At 45.1% G+C, this 21,011-nt stretch overlaps 2 long non-coding RNA genes across 3 annotated transcripts; both read left to right on the top strand.

The window, feature by feature from the left end:
• Positions 1-1,400: 1,400 nt before the first annotated feature.
• Positions 1,401-3,795, top strand: LOC132008336 (uncharacterized). The gene is made up of 2 exons (XR_009401604.1): positions 1,401-1,787; positions 3,122-3,795. It is a non-coding gene; the product is annotated as an uncharacterized LOC132008336 (long non-coding RNA).
• A 5,035-nt stretch (positions 3,796-8,830) lies between these two features.
• Positions 8,831-15,212, top strand: LOC132008337 (uncharacterized). Of its 2 annotated transcripts, none has more exons than XR_009401606.1 (3): positions 8,831-9,357; positions 10,536-10,657; positions 14,351-15,212. It is a non-coding gene; the product is annotated as an uncharacterized LOC132008337 (long non-coding RNA). The 2 variants fall into 2 exon arrangements; XR_009401605.1 differs by lacking the exon at positions 14,351-15,212 and adding an exon at positions 12,414-14,032.
• Positions 15,213-21,011: the final 5,799 nt, after the last annotated feature.

The following is a 21,011-nucleotide window of genomic DNA, read 5'->3' as shown; positions in this document are numbered from 1 at the left end:
AAGGATCCCGGCCCTTCTGAGTACTTATCACTCTGCTTCCCCAACTGTTTCATAGGCCCTCCTCCTTCTACTGCCCCCGAAGTGCCTGTATTTTTGCTTTTGGGGATGGGGGAGGTTTGGAATATATTTTAAAGTAAATCCCAAACATCACATCATTCCCTGCTCCCCAAATACCTTGGTTTACACATCAAAGAAGGAGGAGGAAGAGGTGGAGGAGGGGAAGACTGAGAAGGAGGAGGGATGAAGAAGAGAGATTTCCGCACAGGCCCACTATGCCAGAATCAATAGGTCTAATAAGCTATTCCGATTGGCTCTGAGAGGCATGACTTTTAGCCTCTCAGACTTTTAGGGCCACAGTGCTAATAAGCGACAAGGGCAAATTCAGGCAGCGCAAACAGCAAGGCCCACACTCATCACCAAGGCACCGAGGGGGGGGGGCAAGGGTGCCAGACCGACGGAACAAAGTTGTCTGGGAACCCCACCTGCCCTAGAAGTCCAGATGAGCGAGTAGTTGAACGGTTTTTTGCCTTCATTGTCATTCCTTTCTGAAATTATTGCCGGCCTTTGGTAAAGACATGAACCTGAGCTTGTGCAGCCTGGGGTTCTGATCTTGGGGTTGCTGAAGAGAGTAGGTGCCAACAAAGAATGAAAATCCCTGCTGCCTGTTCTCCTTCCAAGAGTAAGGAGGGAACAGTCAAGAGCCCATACAGTGCACTGCCACTTGGAGCCCTGGCTGTGGCAGTGGCGTGGCCCACCAAAGCCAGGAGCAACAGGCAAGACCCCAGACCCCAAATGCTAATGGAACACCCTGGGGAGGATGAAGGAAAGGCAGAGAGTCAGCGGAAACCTTCCCAAAGGACATTTCCCTCAGTTTCATCTGGGAGCTGACATTCAGCTGGTACACACCCCTTCAGCCACACAAAGTTTGGTGACTAGCCTCTGGCCAGAACCTGCTGTGTGTCTCCCTAATCTAAACCCTTCCCAAGATCTCTACCATGGCCTCATGGTCCCGGCACTGGGCATGTAACACTTGACTCTGCAGGGGTCCCCGGGCCAGCTTTTGGTTAGTTAGTTGTCCGCGCTGTTAAAGATTTGACTACTGTTACACGTTTGACTCTCGTCATTGGTGATGGTACCTATTTCATAGGAAATAGAAGCTGGAATCCAGGAAACAGGCTGGAAGATTAAATTAAAAAGTGGATACAAAGCTTCTAATCAGAGCCAGACACAATCAGTGATCAACTATATCCCAGTCTCTCCCCTCTTCTCTGATATGTACTTTCCTTAATGAGGAATGAGACTTTAAGTTGACTTTTTTTTTTTATCTTCAAGTCTCTCTCTCTCGATTCCCTAACTTCCCTTTCTTGCCTTCATTTCATCCTAGAACTTGTGCCCACGACTTCTTTTCTAAGTAAATATTAACCCCCTTTGACTCTGAATCTCTGGAAGATTCTCAGTTCCCTATTTTTGCTGGCACTGTGACAGGTCCTCATTTCTCCTTCCCACTCCTCTCTATTTATAGTTTTCACATTTTTTTTGGCAGGTTGGCTACAGAACACTCAAAAATTGCAAAGAGAAATATTGTGTTCTGGAAATTCGCCCAAGCATTTTTTTCCAATATCGTCCTTATGCTCTTCTGATCCTCTCTTGAACTGTTGGACTAAAGCAGCTGACGCTTCCACCAGCAACCAGAGTCATCCTGTCCACTACTGTGGGACCAGAGGGTTTCCATTTGGAACTGCAGACTGAGCCTAAAGTCTGGTGGCCCTTTGGTGCCAGGATAGCAGGTATGGGATGGGTGGGACATGGAGTACAAGCATCATGGTAGAGGTCTCCATTCGTCCAGGAAAGCTCACAATGAGCCAACAGGTCCATTTCAACATCTTCTGTATTTTCCTTATAACCTGTTTCATTCCAGAGTGGATTTGAGATCATTTAATTTGATTCTTAAATATTTCCCATTCCAACCGGAAACAGACTCATTCTAGGGGCTCCCAAATTCTGCCTCATCTTCCTAATCAGTTAGTACCCCAAATTGGGTATGATAGTGCCAGAACATTCTTCCATGTGTATTTTATAACAGACTAGTATTTTATTAGTTTTTTTTTCAAACTAATAAGAATAAGGGTAACTTTTTTTTTTAAAGCATAGGCAAAATCACGAAAGACATTGAAATGAACCTAAAAGATTATACTGTCTTCCAAGGGAAAACAGGTGTTGTCTCATGTACCCTTCTGGGCTGACCAATTCTATGGGACATTCTGTGCCTTTCTTGTCTTTGAGCTATTTTGCAACTCTATAGATTGTACATAATTGATGTGGATGCAGATGATCTTGTCTAGCTATATGTAAATGAATTTTGTCCACTGGAAGTACAGTTGACCCCCTTTCCTTTGGTAGAAGGCAGTTTTGCATCCATTTGCATTCTATTTGCATATCTATTTGCATCTATCAAAGCAAATTCGTTTAAGTATTACTGATTGTATATGTGTCTGCCTGGAGATTTTTGCTTGAAATGGTGGTAACATCTTAGTGGTTCCCAAGCTAATGAATGAATTAAACAAAATCCCTTCAGGCATTCATCTCATATTTGTAAAATGGTCCTTATTTAATCTTTTCGAGAAAATGATACACTAGCAAACCATGACAAGATTCTTGTAAATGAAAAGTGCAATGAAATCAAATCGGAATGAATTTTAGAATTACCTTCAATGTGGCCCATGCTCTGCCAGAGGCAGAGAATGAATGAGTCTCAAAGCCATGGCTTCTGGCCTCCAGAAGTTACAATAATATGTGTCAACATTGGCATGCCTGAGAAATGCATGTGACTTTCCCATCAGGGTTTCCCCGGGGGTTCAGTTAACCTTTCTCTTCCAAGCTACCCTCTCTTGTAGTGATATCAACTGTGCCCTTGGTTTCAGCTCCCATTCCCTAGCCAACATCTCTCCCACTGATACACGAACATCTGTTTCTTTCCTACCCACCAGGCCCGTGTAACAGACTACCTACTCATGCTATTTCACTGATGTCCCACCTGTGCCTCAAAACCCAGCATGTTCAAAACTTGATTCATCATCGTTTCTGAAAGAAAGGCTTATCCTCTTTTGTTTTGTTTCTTTAGAAATGATTCTACCAATGCCAGCGGCATGCACCAGAAACCAGGAAGGAATCATACAGCTGAGCCAACCTGCTGTACTTTAAAACAATTGACCACAATTCTCCAGTGGATACTCAACTCTGGCTTCAAACTCCCTTGTCTCTCCGGTGAGTTTGCTTTCCCTCTAATGGATGACCGTTTCACACCTTCAAGACTTGCCTCAACAATCCCTACCCCCACCTCTTCTGAACTATGTCACCTCACTCCCAGCTCCTGTCCTAGGGATGAGGGAGCAGAAGGCAAGCTGAGGACAAAGCAGAAGCTGGCGCCCTACACCCTCTCCCCATGCCATATGTGTAACATTCCTCATGCACTCCTGGCTGCCCTAAAGGAAAAACGATGCTTAACTGATAGAGATCCCAGTCCTGCAGGACAGGAGTCTCCCTCCATCTACAAATGTCCTAGCGACTTACAAGGAAGGAAGAAGCTTTCTCATCAATAGCCTGACTTCCAGACACCCATACCTCAGTTTCCGGAAGTCCTAACATCATTCTCCCCTCCATAAAATTGAGGGAGGCTAAGGGGGAGGGAAGTGTAATAAAACTGAATTTATTCTAAGCCCAAAGCCCACTGACAAGGATGTGTGATAGGAGGAATGTAACATATCTCCAGGAAACTCCCAGCTGTCTTCATGCTTTCCCTCATTAGAGGCAAAAACAGCCTTGACTTGACAATAACCAGGTCTCCCTTATCCTGAAATTCTTCTTTAGCATATGACAGTCCTTCTGGACACCCCATTTGTCCTCACCTTCCTCAGCTCCCAGTCAACCATGCCTCTGTCTGAGCAGCTCTTTCTGCCCCTGGGTCCTGTCCCTGTGTTCTAATAAAACCACCATTTGCACCTAAGACGTCTCAAGAATCCTTTTGTTGGTCATCGGCTCTGGACCTCACCCCACCAAACCTCACCTGTGTTCCAAAACTTCATCACTAGTGTCACACTTCAAGAAAATAAAGCCCCTTGTGCAGGAATTTCCTTATCTTACCACCACCCAATCAAATCTATACCTACATTTGTATCCATTTTTAATTTGTTTTTAGACATTTACTCAACAAATATTTAGTCAGTACCTACTGTGTGCTACACACTGCCCTGAGTGTTTGTAAATCTGTGGTGAACGACACAGAAAAGTCCCTGGCATCATGGAATTTACATGGTAATTGGAGAAATGTACAAGAAACACAGAAAGAGTTGAAGACAGAGCAGGTTTATTGAAAAGAGCAGACATCCCCAGCTGGGGTTTGTTCTTCCTAGAGCCTGGGATTTGTTCCCTCCAGCCCTCTCCAGGACTCCACTCCCAGGGTCAATATCAAGTTCTTGTTCCAATGGATCCTTCCAGTCAGAAGACAAATGACCTTTTTCTTAAAAACAAAAGGAAAAAACCCAAAACAAAGACTTCCTTTAACCTTCTACCTTCCTATAACAACCTCCATATTTCTCTCCCCACCTCATTCCCAGCATAGCTTGTAAAATATTTGTCTACACCTGTGGGTGTAGGGTACCATGTCCCCAAGGGTAGTTGAAAAATCTCTATAAAGAATCCTTATGTGCAGATCATTTTAAGGGAGTCCATTTCCAGATCCAAACTCCATGTGTGCTCTGTAGGATAGGTGATATGCCCATTCTTGGGTCTGATATCAGGATACTCCTCTCCTTCCTGGAAGATCAAGACACTCCTCTCAGATCTTATTAGAGTGTAGGACTTGGGCTGATACCAAAGTTGAAATACCAGTTTTGTTTCAAATAATGCCCTTCTGTGGGAAGTCCTGAGGCTCCGCCTTTAGAGCTTCCTCTCCTTATTAAGGGTAAAGGTTAACATCGGAAAGGGGATTAGGGCAGATGTTGGAAGTGCTCTGACATCAGAATAACAATCAGTTTTGGTTAGTGACACTCAATCCTTAATATTTAAATTAAACTACATATTTTTAGGGACATAATAGGAAAAAGCACAAGTAAGGATTTTAATGGTTTCATTCCATTCCAGTGTGGTTTGGGGAAGAAAATAACAGAAAATGAGACTGTTCTGCTTTTAAAAAAAATCAACTTGTAGCAGGCAAATGTTATTCCAATGACGTCAATTTTTTCCTATCTCATTTTCTTTTTAAAGATTTATTTATTTATTTGGTAGAGACACACACACACACACACACACACACACACACACAGAGAGAGAGAGAGAGAGAGAACACAAGTAGGGAGAGCCGGGGAGGGAGAAGCAGGCTTCCTGCTGATCAGGAATGTGGGCCTTCATCCCAGGCCCCTGGGATCATTACCTGAGCCAAAGGCAGCTGCTTAGTGACTGAGCCACCCAGGTGCCCTCTATCTCATTTTTTAAATGTTTAATATTTTCAACACCTAGTTAATAAAATATACATATATTGTGATGAAAAGTTTATGATTAAAAAGTTTCAGATGTCCACTTAAAAATGTGCAAGGTGTGTGAATTCTCATAGGCGGTCCATGCACCATACACGCCTATCACTAGCAAACGTGGATGTACTCGGTGTCTCTAGGTTCCCGCATCCTTAGTGCCCTCTTAATCACATGGTTTCTCTTCCTACCATCCTGGACCTGTATTCTCAATTTGCTTCTCTATTTCATCTCTGCCCCTTTGAAGAGCTTGATTCTGGGTCTTCTGTAGCTATGCGTTCGCTCTCTCTCTCTCTCTCCCTCCATCAGGCTTTCGCAACCTAGCACTATTGATACCTGTTGGGTGATTCTCTGCTGTGGGGCTGTCCTGTGCCCTGCAGGACAGTTAGCAGCATCTCTGGTCTCTAGCCACTAGATGCCAGCAGCACCCCCCCCCAAGTGGTGACCACCAAAAATGTCGCCAGATATTGTTCAATCGGCCCTGGGAGCAAAACTCCTTGCCTCCCAGCCCCAGTTTTAAAACCACTGCTTTGGCCGATTCTATTCAGCATCATTGATTTCAGTTCTTTGTAGAAGCTGAAGGCTCTGAAGTTAACGTCTTTAATCCTAACCCGCCCTTGGAGCTGAGATTCACATGGCCAACTGCCTGCAGCATATTTCTCCATGAATATGTAACAGGAGTCTTATTTTCACCATGATTTCTATCCTGCTCCCTCCTCAACCTGCTCCTGTCCCAGTCTCCCCATCTTAGTAAACAGCATCCCCACCTCCTACTGGCTAAAGCCTCAGCCCGTGGGATAAATTCCCCCTTTCCCTTTTCTCGTATCTAATCCATCAGCAAAACCAACTGATTTGACCTCCAAAACAGAAGTCAGACTTGCTCACTGCTCTTTATATCCACTGCTCCCATTTCAATCCAAACCCTGAATTTTTTTTTTGCACTTCAGACACTGTTAACAGTCATTGGTCCCACGACTACACCTACACAGATATTTTACAAGATAGCTAATCACTGCCAAGTTGCCAAATCCAATGATTAACTTTCAGATCCAAATGACTCAACCTGTCAGTCCTATAGACAAGGAACTCCCTCCACTTCTCTGGAAATATTCTATCTTTTGCATCGTGATGTTGGCTCTCCCTTCCTCTTCCACACTGGTCAGTGATGATGGCTCCTTTCCTGGCTGGGTTTTGTTGAGCTTCCTGAACTTTAGACATCAGTCCTGTGCTCTGGGACTCGGACCTTCTGCTTGAGTTTTCTGTTGTGTTAAAAAAAAAAAAATTCAGCTGAGTACATTTTAAAGAACCTATTGGCTTTATTCAATGATTCACGAAATGGGCAGCATCCTGCTTGCAGACTGAAAGGAGCTCGGAGGAGCAGTACAAAATGAAAGACTTTTATAGGCAGAAGATAGGAGGAGCAAGGAAGTCACGTCAGGCAAACAAGGCAGGTTGGTTATGGCCAGGTGACTTGGCTTCTGGGGATGGCAGGGGTCTGAGGGAGTGGGGATCAGGTGGTGTCTGCTTGCCTGGGCTCAGATTCCATTTCTGGGACAGCTGAAATCATAGGTAAGTCTGGTTTGGGGGACATGAGGCTTAGCATAAGCAACTCCATTTTGGGCCTCTTGTTTTGTGTTTAATAGTTACTTCATAACAAATAATAACAAGTTTAGTAACTTTAAACAGCTCAGTTTACTATCCTACCATCTCTAGCTGTCAGGAGGCCAGAAACAGCTTAACCAGGGTCCTTGGCTCTGGGTCTCACTCAAAGGAGGAGAGAAGGCGCCCACCAAGCTGTGTTCTCACCTGCAGGTTCCACTAGGGAGGGCTCTGCTTCCAAACTCACTCGGGTTGTTGGAAGAACTCATTTCCTTGTAGCTGTGTGATTTGGGGGGCAGCCCATGCTGGGGCGGGCCAGGGAGATTCTCCAGGCTGTTAACTGGAAACCATCCTCAGCCCCCAGAGGCTGCTTGCGGTTTCCTGTCATATAACTCTCTCCACAGGTGATTCTGAACTTGGCTCTTTGCTTCTTCAAGTCCAGGACAGCCTCTAACTCCTATCAGTAAAACAGTCTGATTTAATATAATGAGATCATAATAGTGACATCTTCTTACCTTGCCAAATTCTACTGGTTAAAAGCAAGTCCTAAGTCCCATCCACACTCCCATCCATACTCACAGGACAAATACCAGGGGACAGATATCATGAAGCTGCCTTATCATGTTGCCAAACACACCTCTGTCCATACTCACTGCGTAGGTAAGCCCACTTCTTCTCAGAGCTTGAACCCTATGTCCTAACGGTGCTCATATTTGTGCCTCCAGCCTGGACCTCACCCATGAATGCCAGACTCGTGTGTTCAGCTGCTGGTTGGGCATCCCCATGTGGATTCAGCCACCATCTCCAGAAACAAACACCTGTTGCCCATCAAACTTGCTTCTCCCGTCATCTTTCCCATCTTAGCAAGTGGTAACGTCACTGTTCCAGGGCCTCGGGCCCCCAAAATTGTAAAATCATCCCAACTCTTGTCTTTTCCGCACACTCCACACTTAATATATTTACAAATCCTGCATGTTTTGTCTTCAATATACACCCAGAATCTCCCCCCTTCTCCCCACCCCTGTATCTACTGCTCTGGTCTGGGCCAATACCCCTTCTCACCCAAATAAGTGGTCCTCAACCAGGAGAGTTTTGTGTACCTGATCCCCCCCCAGGGGATTTTGACAGGGTCTGGACACACCTTTCATTGTCACAACTTGAGAGTGGGAAAGGGCACTCCTGCGATCTAGTGGTCAGTGCACAGGACAGCTCCCCATAACAAAAATTAATGTGGCCCCAAATGTCAGCAGTATAGAAATCTCAGTCTACATTAATGCAAGTAGCATCCCCATCCCACAACCCCACAAGTCCGTTCTGCACACAGCAGCCTGAGTGATTCTTTTCTTTTCTCTTTAAAATTTTATTTATTTATTTGACAGAGCGAGAGAGAGATCCATGTAGGCAGAGAGGCAGGCAGTGGGAAAGGGAGAATAAGGCTCCCTGATGAGCAGAGAGCCCAATGCGGGGCTCGATGCCAGGACCCCGAGACCATGACCTGAGCTGAAGGCAGAGGCTTAACCCACTGAGCCACCCAGGCACCCCGATCCTTTTCTAATCTAAATCAAGTCAAGCCTCTTCAAAACCATCCAAGCTCTTCTCATCTGTCACAAAGTTAAAGGCAAATCTTTACAATGGCCTTGAATACTTTATGTGATCTGACCCCACTACCTTCCTTACCTACCTCCTACTGAGGTAGGTAGCCCTTGCTAAAGGCTTGTTTAAGTAACCTGATGTCCCCACAGCACCCCCTCTCCCCTTGCTGAAGGCTTGATTGTCCCCATAGCCAGATGGCAACACATACCAGGATGTCTATTGTCTGTGATCACCCGGTCTGTCAAAAGAAAAGAGAAATGAGGAATAGAGTGTACCTGGGACTTTCCAGAGTGCTGAGGCAAGGCCCGCCAGAACAAATGGCTGTGTCCTTGCCTTAAACCCAACGCCTGACTAATTAACCAATCAGATCCCTGTAACCATGCATCTGCTTCTGTAAGCTTTCTTCCCGCCACCCCAACCCTGCCCTATATAATCTGCTCCCCAACTTAGCCCAGCGCGCTCAGCCCACAAAGTCTGATGCGTCCGCAGGCGCCTGTGTAACCAATAAACCTCTTGCAGTTTGCATCCAGTGGAGGCGTGCTGTTTGATTCTTGGGTGCGGCTCCAGGGTCTTTCATTTGGAGGTCCCACCGAGATCTCTTGAAGTCCCACCCAAGACTCTAGCCGGTCCCCACCAGGAGGTAAGCTGGCCAGTATCCGTGTCTCTGTCATTCGTGTCTCTGTCTCTCTGTTTGTCTGTTTTTCTGTTCCGTACAACAACGTTGTTGCTCCGTATTTTTGGGCAGGCTGAGAAGGAGTTGACGAACTCAGACTTCTCCCCTGCTGCAACCGAGGGACGCCTCGGGGGTTTCAGTTTACTCCAGGGTATGCCTTGGGGTTTCCGAAGAGGGCCATTATCTTGGGCCACCTGTCGGTCAGAGAGGATCTTGCGTTCCTCCTGACCATAACCCGTAGTCTCAATTTCTGGACCGAACCCGCACAGCAATTTCTATTTTTGTCTCTTGTGTCCAGGCTGTCCTGTCGACGTCCTAAGTGTCTATATGTTCTTTGTTTCAGTTATGAAGGTAACATTCTGTTTAGGAAAAAATGTCTGATCCGTTTGAATCTGAGGAATGCCTGACTGTATGAATGTTTATGTGGCTCCACTGCCTTTGGCTATGGAGTCTGAGTGGGCTGCACCCTGAGTCTCGCGGAGCGTCATACGGCATAACGGTCATCTACTCCATGGAGTAGCCTGGTCCGGTGTTTATACGGATAGACCTTAGCTAAGATGCTCCTAAGTTCCCGCGAGGGACGCGAGCAGGACAGCACCTGAAAGGTCCCCCTCCTCTTGTCTGAAACATCATACATATCGGAAGGAAATATAAAAGATAGGTATTAAGAACTAAAACCAGATTCAGTGAGTCAGCTAGTAAATTTCCTCCTGACATATTGGATAATAATTATGTAAATAAGCCTTCTTCTAGTAAACCCAGGTTGCTGGGCCATCCCTAGCAAAGGGGACTCTGGCTTTATTTCTCTCTGTTTCTCCTAATAGATGTGGGAGCTTCTCCCTCACTCACTTCCTATGTTGATGGCTATAACTGAAGCCAACTGGGGTTGGTCTGACTCGGGACAGAGACTATAGGGAATATTCCCAAGCAGCTGCCGAAACTCTTTGTTTCGGGGAGGTTTCCCTGTGTTCTCTGGCCTGACTTGGACTGCCTAACCCCTCCCCCCGGCTAATGAAAAAGCATGGCATCTGCTCCTCTGTTGGGGCTTAGGAGCTCCAAAACTGGGAATCCTTTCTCTGCCTCCTGGCAGCACTTTCTTTCTTCTGTTTCCCTCTTCTCCTATTTCTATACCAACGTGTGTGCAGCCTGCATGACTGGCCTCTAGATCATGCAGCACAGCTCCTTCTCTCTTCACTGTCAAGGAGCAAGAAGAGCACCCCCTGGACCTAACACCCCCTCACTCCAGATCTTCCCAACCATGTCTCAGGTCCAGATGGAACGTAAATCAGTGTTGGAACTAAGTTAAGTTTGTTGGTTTAATTAAAATAAGACCTGTCTTTTAAGTTATCAGCAGTAAATGTAAAACTTCGAAGTTTACTGAAGGTCAAATAAGCTCATGTTATTTATTAAAATTTGTTAGCAAAGAAATAACTAAACTGGTGGTTAATTGTCTGTCTCAAAGTTCTAATGGGTAATTGCTGAAGTCGCTTTCAAAGTCTTTGATAATCTGAAAGCTTTAAAGTTTTGCTTGGATGACAAATAAAATTGAATTATAAACATCTAGGTCTTAACCAAGCAGGATAAAATGCTAGGTCATTAATTACTGGATATAGGTTTGTGCTTTTGACTTCTTACTGCAAAGAAACTAAGAGTATTTAAATATGTTGGTAAACTTGTTTGCCACTTAACTGATTCATAAATTTGCCACCTGAAGAATTCTGTTGTAACAGTTCACAATTGGTTAATACTTAGTCTTCACTAGAGATTAAGGGGTTTCTAAGAGTATCAAATTCTGCTTAGTGTAACTAAGACTGATGGAAATAAGGGAAACTCTGTAGGAAAGTAGATGATAAGTAAAAAAATTTAAGGAATGGGAATACATTTTGTTGAAGGTAAGGGAAGGTAATTTTATCCTAAATGAGATGGTTGCTTAGTAAGAAATGGCTTAGGACAAGACCTGAATGCAAAGGAAAGTTATAAAAGATTTATAAAGGGAAATCTTCAGAAAAGGAATTTTAGCTATGGTCAGGACGGACTAAAATAGACTAAATAAATGGGTTTTAAAAGTACATTACATTAGTACAAGACTAAAATTCTCTGTTCAAAGGACAAAGTTTTCTTAGATTAATTGATCTGTTACGAGAATGTAAGTGATTTTCTCTTTGCCTGCCCAGAAAAACCAGTTTCTCTGTTTTGTTTTATCAGGTGTTTAACATCCCTAATTATATTTAGGCATGTGCTTCAAAACTTTCTGAGATCTTAGCAAATGTTGACAAGACTTAAATTGTAAAATCTCTTTAACTCAGGCTTTTCCTTAATATATGAAGTTGCTCATGAAATACTACTGAACCGATGATAAACCTTGGATTACATTTGGGAAAATACTATAACTATTCTAGAGATTCTACGCACTTCCTAAAGTTTTAATGTTTTGAGAGATCATCGCTTGATACTGTAATTATGGAAATGTTATGTATCACAAAAATAACCTGATTTCCTTGCAGCTAAATTGTAAACTCCCGTGTCTCCTTAGCTTTAACCATATCCATTCTGAGTTTTTGTCATTTATAATTGTTTTAATTCTCTTATAAAATGAGTTTTATTTTCAAGGAGATTCCTATAAAGGACTTTCAGGACAAATACAGATATTTGATATACTTGAAAATCCTAAAACTGAAATGGGTAAAAATTTCCAAAACTGACTAAAGCCGCATTCACTAGATTTGGTAACACGGGACTAAATGAACTAAAAAATTATAATGTTATATCTCTTAATGTTTTGTCTTACTTTAAACATTGCTGGTTCTCTCTGATGTTTGCTCTTCCAGACTAGGGATACTTCCTCCTAGTTATCTGTAACTTATAGAGATGTAAAAGTGCTCATTTATAAAAGAGCTCAAAGCATTCAAGCTTTTCTCTCTATCTGAACCCTCTGAAACCAAAAGGTCTCAGTAAGTAAGCATTCTTCCATGACAGTCAGTCATTTGCATAAGTCCAATAAGAATCTGTTCTCCTTGTAACAGGAAAGAGTTGGAAACACGGTTTATTTTACCAAGGCTTTGGCTGGAATGTCATATTTAAAAAGACTCGGATATAACCAGACAGTTTAAAGGAACTAAGGTTGACTTTATAAAACCTAGAGCCATAAAGCCCCTTGGGACTGTTGGCCTGATACCTTGCTTACAGAGTTCCCAGCAGCCTCACCAGGTGAGTAAAGAATGTCACTCCTTGGTAGGTGCGGTCTCAGAAGAGGAATTCCCCAATGAGAGATTCGCCCAAATCGACAGGTATTGCAGGCATGCCTGATGGCCAGTACAGGGCTTGGCTTCTGGCCCAGAGAGGCTACTAAAAGTTCAACCTAGAGATTCCTTATTAAAAGTTCCAGCAAAGCAGATGCTAAAAGATCTATTGATCAAACTTATTGTTCTTGCTGAGCTTATGTAAATAATAGGCCAAGTTTGTCAAAACTAAACTTGTTTCACAAGTGAATTAGTCCTGATTTGGCTATCTCTGTAAATGAGGGTTATTTTAGAGAAAAAAAATTCTATTTTAGTAAAACACCTTTATGGATGTTAAATTCTAGATTTGATTGTCTTTAAATGTTTGTTTACCTAAGCTAAACAATTTGAGGTAAACTTCAGAGAACTTGTACAATAGCTTCTTTATTCAATCTTATTATTTTGTGGGGATATTAGCAGACCCCACGGCACATGATTAAACGACTGGAATAATGAAATTGCCTAAAAGCCAGCATACCGTACTCTTCTCCCACTTGACAATGATCCTCTGTAATTAGGATATTGTTAAGGCTGGACCACTCAAAGGTCTTCTTATTGGTTTCATCCCTTAGTCATATTTATCTAGAGGCCACCTCCATTGAGGTGCAATTGCAAACAGATGCTTTAGCAAAACCTAAAACAGCCCTCATAAAAGAGCCTCAAAGCTCACTATGGGACAGTCCCTAACTGTAATAATGTCACATCAGGTCCAGATTTGTCTTAGTAGCCAAAGGCCACCAATGGATGATGGAGGCCAACTTATTAAATACTGGGCTACATTAACAGAGATGCCAGAAATAAAACTTAAAATTTGTCAAACTTTAAACCTAGTTACCTGTATGCCTGAACCTGACCACTGTACTTCTTTCTCTATAGAGCAAAAATGTTCAGAGATTATTAATCTAGCTTATTCTATATGGCCAGGTTTAAGATGCCCCTGTTAAAATTACAAATGAAAGTTGGTTTTTTGATGAAAATAGTTTTCATAGAAAGAAGAAGAAAAGTTAGGTGTGCCATAGTGCTCACTAGCACTTTGCAATTGCCAAAGCCTAAGAATTAACATGTATACTGACTCCAAATATGCCTTCCTGGTACCACATGCCCATGGAGCTATTTGGAAGAAAAGGGTATTTTCCTGGAATCATGGGCGCATTACTAAAACCATTACAACTCCAGCTAATCTCCCCTACTTGAGACAAAGATGGACGCGATCTGTTTTTAAATGGTATGATCACTTAGCATCCATTTTTGTTCCATCTGCGGGACTAGGGGATATCATGTGGCATGAAGAAGCCTTTAATAAATATACTACAAAGGCACTCAATGATTCACTAAATAGCATCTCCCAGCTTAATACCGAAGTGTCACAGATACGCAAGGCACTCCTACAAAATAGGATGGCCTTAGATGTCCTGACAGTAGCCCAAGGTAGCACATGTGCAATTATCAAGACAGAATGTTGTGTGTATATCCCAGACTATCACAAAAATGTCACAGGACTAATAAAAGATATGAATACCCAAATTAAGGCCTACAAGATCCTGCTCTCTCTCTCAGTGAATGGTTAAGTTCCTGGTTTGAAGGAGGACTATGACCGAATCTCCTTTTCGGGCTTCTCATTCTTATCGCCTTATTAACCTTAATATGTTGCTTTGTTCCATGTTTCTCTACTTGGTGTCGAGACTCCATTGCTACAATGACTACACCACGACAGACGATCCTTGTCGCGTGCAAGGACACCTCTTCACTGTCAGCGCTGGATTCAGCTGCCTCCACCTTTCGAAACTCCCTTATACATTCCTACCCTGATCAATATTAACCCCAGTAGGTAGGGACAGCTCTACGCCCCTATTCAGCACGAAGAAGTTATAGAAGATGAGACCTTCCACCTTCAACCACCTTAAAAATTTAAGGGTCTTTAAAAGCTGGCGCCTTGCATCCCCCCTTCACCCGCTCCCCTCCATATGTGTAGCATTCCTCAGGCACCCCTGACTGCCATAAAATGATAAATAGTTGACTTGCTGAGATCACAATCCTGCAAGATAGGAGCCTCCCTTGGTTTGCAAATGTCCTTGAGATTACAACAAAGAAGTTACCTTATCAATAGCCCAATTTTCAATCGGCCCTTGTATCTTAAATAAACTCGTACAGTAAAAGATAGCTTGTCAGTAATCCAGACAATGGTACTGACACAGCAATATCAACTAATTAAACAAACCAGCTCTCAAACTGACTTACTTCATAAACAAAGCGAATGGATATAGGATTCTATCCATGATAAAGAAAAAGGGGGGAATGAAAGACCCCTCTCCCCTTGCTAAAGGCTTGTTTAAATAACCTGATATCCCCACAGCACCCCCTCTCCCCTTGCTGAAGGCTTGATTGTCCCCATAGCCGGATGGCAACACATACCAGGATGTCTATTGTCTGTGATCACCCGGTCTGTCAAAAGAAAAGACAAATGAGGAATAGAGTGTACCTGGGACTTTCCAGAGTGCTGGGGCAAGGCCCGCCAGAACAAACGGCCCTGATATGTATGTATATTTATTTGCTTCATTTCTCACTCAACAACTAAAATGAAAAATCCAAGAGGACATCAAATTTATTTTGTCTCTTGTTAACTATTCTGTCTTTAGGGTTTAGAACAGTACCTGACACATAGTAGATGTTCCGTAAATATTGGAGAATGATTTGTTACTGACCCTGACATGAACCTTGCCCCAAAACCAAAACTTGAACCTGACCCTAAATCTGACCATGACCCTGAACCTGACCCTAAACCTAACCGTCACTCTAACACTGACCCTGACCCTGACTCTGACCATAACCCTAACCCTGACCCTATGTGAGCCTGACCCTAAATCTAACCATGAACCTAACCCTAACCCTGACCCCTACCCTAAGCCTTACGCTAACCTTGACCCCAATGACATCTAACTCTAACCCTGATCCTAAGTCTTTGTTAAACCTAACCCTAACACTAACCTTGTCTAAACCCAGCTCTGTTGCCTCCAGCGGGGACAACAGCTGCACCCAGGTCTCCCAGGAGCTTGGGGGAGTCTGTATGGGGGTCATAGGATAGGCACTGCATTGAGTGGAGAGTGAGCCTTGAGCAGCTTGGGGACTGGCGGCTCAGGGAGCTCTGGTGGAGCAGGAAGTTCGGTAAGGAGCCCCCAGGCAGTGGTGACCTCACTTTCCTGATGACAGAGCCCAACAGAATTGGAACCCACGTATCCAGGCACCCCATTACAGAGAAAACCCCCCTGCCCAGCTCATTTCTAGGCACATCCTAAAGGAAGCGACATGTTATTCAGCTATACTGAAGATGAGAGGATGCAGGGAGAAGAGAGCTCGCCCGCCAGACACGTCCCCACCCTGGCAGGTCATATCAGGTTTCCCCAACACCTCAGGCGCTTTGGCTAATAAAATCAAAAGATGACACCAGGGGGCTCAGAGTCAGAGAGTCCCACACCTTCTCATCCACTGGTGTAGCCCTAGGTCTCCTCCCCGTCTCTGTGTGTGTGTGTGTGTGTGTGTGTGTGCACCTCTGCGTTTCTGTGTCTGTGTGTAAAGAGGACCTGGCCATGCCATCGTGGGTGGAGATGCCCCAAGCAGGATCAGGCTGATGAGGGGTTAGATGTCTGGTGGGCAAGTTATGTTCACACCCCAGTTTAAGGCTAGGTTAAGTGGGATGGGGTATAGGGTCTACACCCTTCTGCCCAGGGTTTATACTGAGACCCTGAACGGATGGGTCCATGACCCAGGAGCGGGGCTAACCCTAACAGTAACCACTAACCCTGACCCTGACACTGACTGTGAGCCTGCCCCCCAACCCTAACCCGAGCCCTGACCCTGTACCTGACCCTAACTATGACTGTGATCCCGACCTGAACCCTAAAACTAAAGCTAAGCCTTACGCTGACCCTGATCTGGACCCTGGACCTAAACCTAACTCTGAGATAACCTAGCTATGACTCATCCCTAACTTTGACCCTGACCCTGACTCTAATCCTAACCGTGATGCTGACCTAACACTGACCCTAACCCTAAACCTGACCGTGACTGTGTGCCTGACCCTAATCCTAACCTTAAAGGTAACCCTAACCCTGACCATAATACAGACACTGAACTTAAACCGAACGCTGACCCTGAACGTAACACTAACCCCTACCCTAAACCAAACCCTCACCCTGACCTTACGCTGTCTAACCCTAACACTCACGATAACACTACTTCTAACTCTAACCCTAACCCCATCCCAAACTTTTCCCCTAAACCTAACTGTGAATCTGAACCGAACATAAAGCAAAGCCTGAACCTAAACCTGACCCAGGCCCTGAACTTCACCTGACCCTGACCCTGACCCTAATACTAACCATGACCTTAACTGTGACCACTACATAACCTTGTCCCTGACCCGAATGTGGACTTTAGACCAATACCAGATCCTGACGCTAAACCTGACACTGGCCCTAAACTTCACCCTGACCCAGACCCAGGCCATGACCATCAACCAACCCTGACCCTAAGAGTGACCCTGACCCAGAACCTAACACTAACCCTGACACTGAATGTGAGCCTGACCCAAACTCTAACCCTAAATGTAACCCTGACCCTGACACTAACATGGGCCCTCCGCTGAATCCTATCGCTGAAACTAACCCTAACACTATACCCTAAACCTACCACGGACCCTGACCCTAACCAGGTCTAAACCTAATCCTCAACCTAACTCTAACCCTAACACTAACCCTAAACTTTAACAATAACCCTGAACGTATACCTGATTATGCTCATAACCCTAACCCTCAACCCTGACCCTAAAACTGACCCTGGCCCTGACCCTAAACCTAACCATGAACCAGACAATGACCACTACATAACCCTGTTGCTGAACCGAATGTGGACTTTAAACCAATACCTGATCCTGACCATAAACCTGACACTGGCCCTAGACTTCACCCTGACCCTGACCCAGGCAAAGACCAGAAACCTAACCCTGACCCTAACCCTAACCCTGACACTGAATGTGAGCCTGACCCTAACTCTAACCCAAAACGTAACCCTGACCCTGACACTAACAAGGGCCCTGACTGAAAACCTAATGGTGAACCTAACCCTAAAACTAACCCCTAACATTATCCCTAACACTGACCCTAATCCGATCTAACACTAACCATACACCTACCTCTAACCCTAACACTAACCCCACTTTAACAATAATCCTGACCCTCTCCCTGATCATGATCATAACCCTAACTCTGAACTTTGCCTATGTTAGACCTTACCCTTAAACCTGACCCTGGCCTTGACCTTAACACTGACCCTAACCCTGACTGTAAACCTAACTCTGACCCAATCCATGATCCTGAACAGAATCGTAACCCAAAAGCTAACCCTGATCCTGAACCTACGCATAAAACAGAACCTAATCATAAAGCTGACCTTACCATAACCATGAACCTAACCCAGACCCTGACCCTAACCCTGAAACTAAACCTGTGCCAAACCTAACCCTGACCGTGACATGAACCTTGCCCCCAAACCAAAACTTGAACCTGACCCTAAATCTGACCATGACCCTGCCGGACCCTAAACCTAACCGTTACCCTAACACTGACCCTGACCCTGACTCTGAGCGTAATGCTAACCATGACCCTACTGTGAGCCTGACCCTAAACCTAACCATGAACCTAACCCTAAACCTGACCCCTACCCTAAGCCTAACGCTAACCCTGACCCCAAAGATGTCTACCCTAACCCTGACCCTAAGTCTTCCTTAACCCTAACCCTAACACTAACCTGGTCTAAACCCAGCTCTGTTCCCTCTGGCGGGGACAACAGCTGCACCCAGGCCTCCCAGGGGTTTGGGGGAGGCTATATGGGGGTCACTGGATGGCCACTGCATTGAGTGGAGTGTGAGCCTTGACCAGCTTGGGGACCGGTGGCTCAGGGAGCTCTGCTGGAGAAGGAAGTTCGGTAAGGAGCCCCCAGGCAGTGGTGACCTCACTTCCCTGACGACAGAGCCCAACGGAATTGGAACCCACGTATCCAGGCACCCCATAAGAGAAACCCCCCCTGCCCAGCTCATTTCTAGGCACATCCTAAAGGAAGCGACATGTTCTGCTGTAATGAAGCCGAGAGGATGCATGGAGAAGAGAGCTTGCCTGCCAGACAGGTCCCTTCCCTGGCAGGTCATATCAGGTTTCCCAACGCCTCAGGCCCTTTGGCTAATAAAATCAAAAGGTGACACCAGGGGCCTCAGAGTTAGAGAGTCCCACACCTTCTGATCCACGGGTGTAGCCCTCGGTCTCCTCTCCGTCTCTCTGTTTGTGTGTGTGTGTGTGCGTGTGCGTCTGCGTGTGTGCCTCTGGGTGTTTGTGAGTCTAAGTGTAAAGAGGAGCTGGCCATGCCATCATGGGTGGAGATGCCCCAAGCAGGATCAGGCTGATGAGGGGTTAGAGGTCTGGTGGGCAAGTCATGTTCACACCAAAGTTTAAGGCTGGTTAAGTGAGATCGGCTGTAGGGTCTACACCCTTCTGCCCAGGGTTTATCCTCAGACCTTGAAGGGATGGTTCCATACCCAGGAGCGGGGCTAACCCCAACAGTAACCACTAACCCTGACCCTGACACTGACTGTAAGCCTGCGCCAAACCCTAACCCAAGCCCTGATCATGACCCTGACCCTGACTGTGATCCTGACCTGAACCCTAAACCTAAAACTAAGCCTGACACTCACCCTGATGTGGACCCTGAACTTAAACTTAAATCTGACATTACCATAACCATGACTCAAACCTAATCACGAAACAGACCTTGATCCTAATCCTAACCCTGACGCTGACCTAACCCTGACCCTAACCCTGACCGTGACTGTGTGCCTGACCCTAACCCTAAACCTAAAGGTAACTCTAACCATGACCCTAATACGGACCCTGAACCCAAACTTAACGCTGACCCTAACACTAACACTAACCCCTACCCTAAACCAAACCCTCACCCTGACCTTACGCTGTCTAACCCTAACCATAACCCTACATCTAACTCTAAACTTAACCCCAATCCCAAACCCTACCGCCAAAACCTAACTGTGCCACTGAACCGAACATTGACCCTAAACCAAAGCCTGACCCTAAACCTGACCCTGACACTGACCCTAATCCTAACCATGACACTAACACTGACCACTACACAATCCTGTCCCTGACCCAAATGTGGATTTTAAACCAATACCGGAACCTGACCCTAAATCTGACACTGGCACTAAACTTCACCCTGACCTGACCCAGACCTAGACGATAAAGCTAACCCGGACCCTAACAGTGACCCTGATCCTGACATGAACACCAACCCTACCGTGACTGTGAGCCTGACCCTAACTCTAACCCTAAATGTAGACCTGACCCTGACACTAACACGGGCCCTCCCCTGAATCCTATCGCTGAACCTAACTCTAATACTAACCCCTAAAGCTACCACAGACCCTGATCTTAACAAGTTCTAACCCTAACCATCAACCAAACGCTAACCCTAACACAAACACTAATCTTTAACAATAACCCTACCCTATACCTGACTATGATCATAACCCTAACCCTGAACTTTGCCTATACCAGACCCTGACCCTATACCTGAACCTGGCCCTGATCCAAAACCCTAACACTGACCACTACATAACCCTGTCGCTGACCTGAATGTGGACTTTAAACCATATCTGCTCCTGACCGGAAACTGACACTGGCCCAAGACTTCACCTTGACCCTGATCCTGGCAAAGACCATAAACCTAACCCTGACCCTAACAGTGACCCTGACCCTGACCCTAACACTAAACCTGATACTGAATGTGAGCCTGACCCTAACTCTAACCCTAAACATAACCCTGACCCTGACACTAACACGGGCCCTGACCCGAAACCTAACACTGAACCTAACCCTAAAACTAAAAACCTAACATTGTCCCTGACACTGATCCTAACCTGGTCTAACCCTAACCCTCAACTTACCTCTAACCCTAACATTAACCCCACTTTAACAATAATCCTGACCCTAACCTGACCCTGATCATAACCCTAACTCTGACCCAATCCGTGATCCTGAACAGAATCGTAACCCTAAAACTAAGCCTGATCCAGAACCTACTCATAAAACAGAACCGAAACATAAAGCTAACCATGAACCTAACCCTGACCCTGACCCTAACCCTGACACTAAAACTGTCCCAAAACTATCACTGACCCTGAAATGAACCTGCCCCCAACCAAAACTTGAACCTGACCCTAAATCTGACCATGACCCTGCCTGACCCTAAACCTAACCGTCACCCTAACACTGAGCCTGACCC

This window comes from Mustela nigripes, unplaced genomic scaffold (assembly GCF_022355385.1).
Source record: "Mustela nigripes isolate SB6536 unplaced genomic scaffold, MUSNIG.SB6536 HiC_scaffold_106, whole genome shotgun sequence".
Taxonomy (NCBI): Eukaryota; Metazoa; Chordata; class Mammalia; order Carnivora; family Mustelidae; genus Mustela; species Mustela nigripes.
This window is presented reverse-complemented; position numbering and strand designations above follow the sequence as displayed.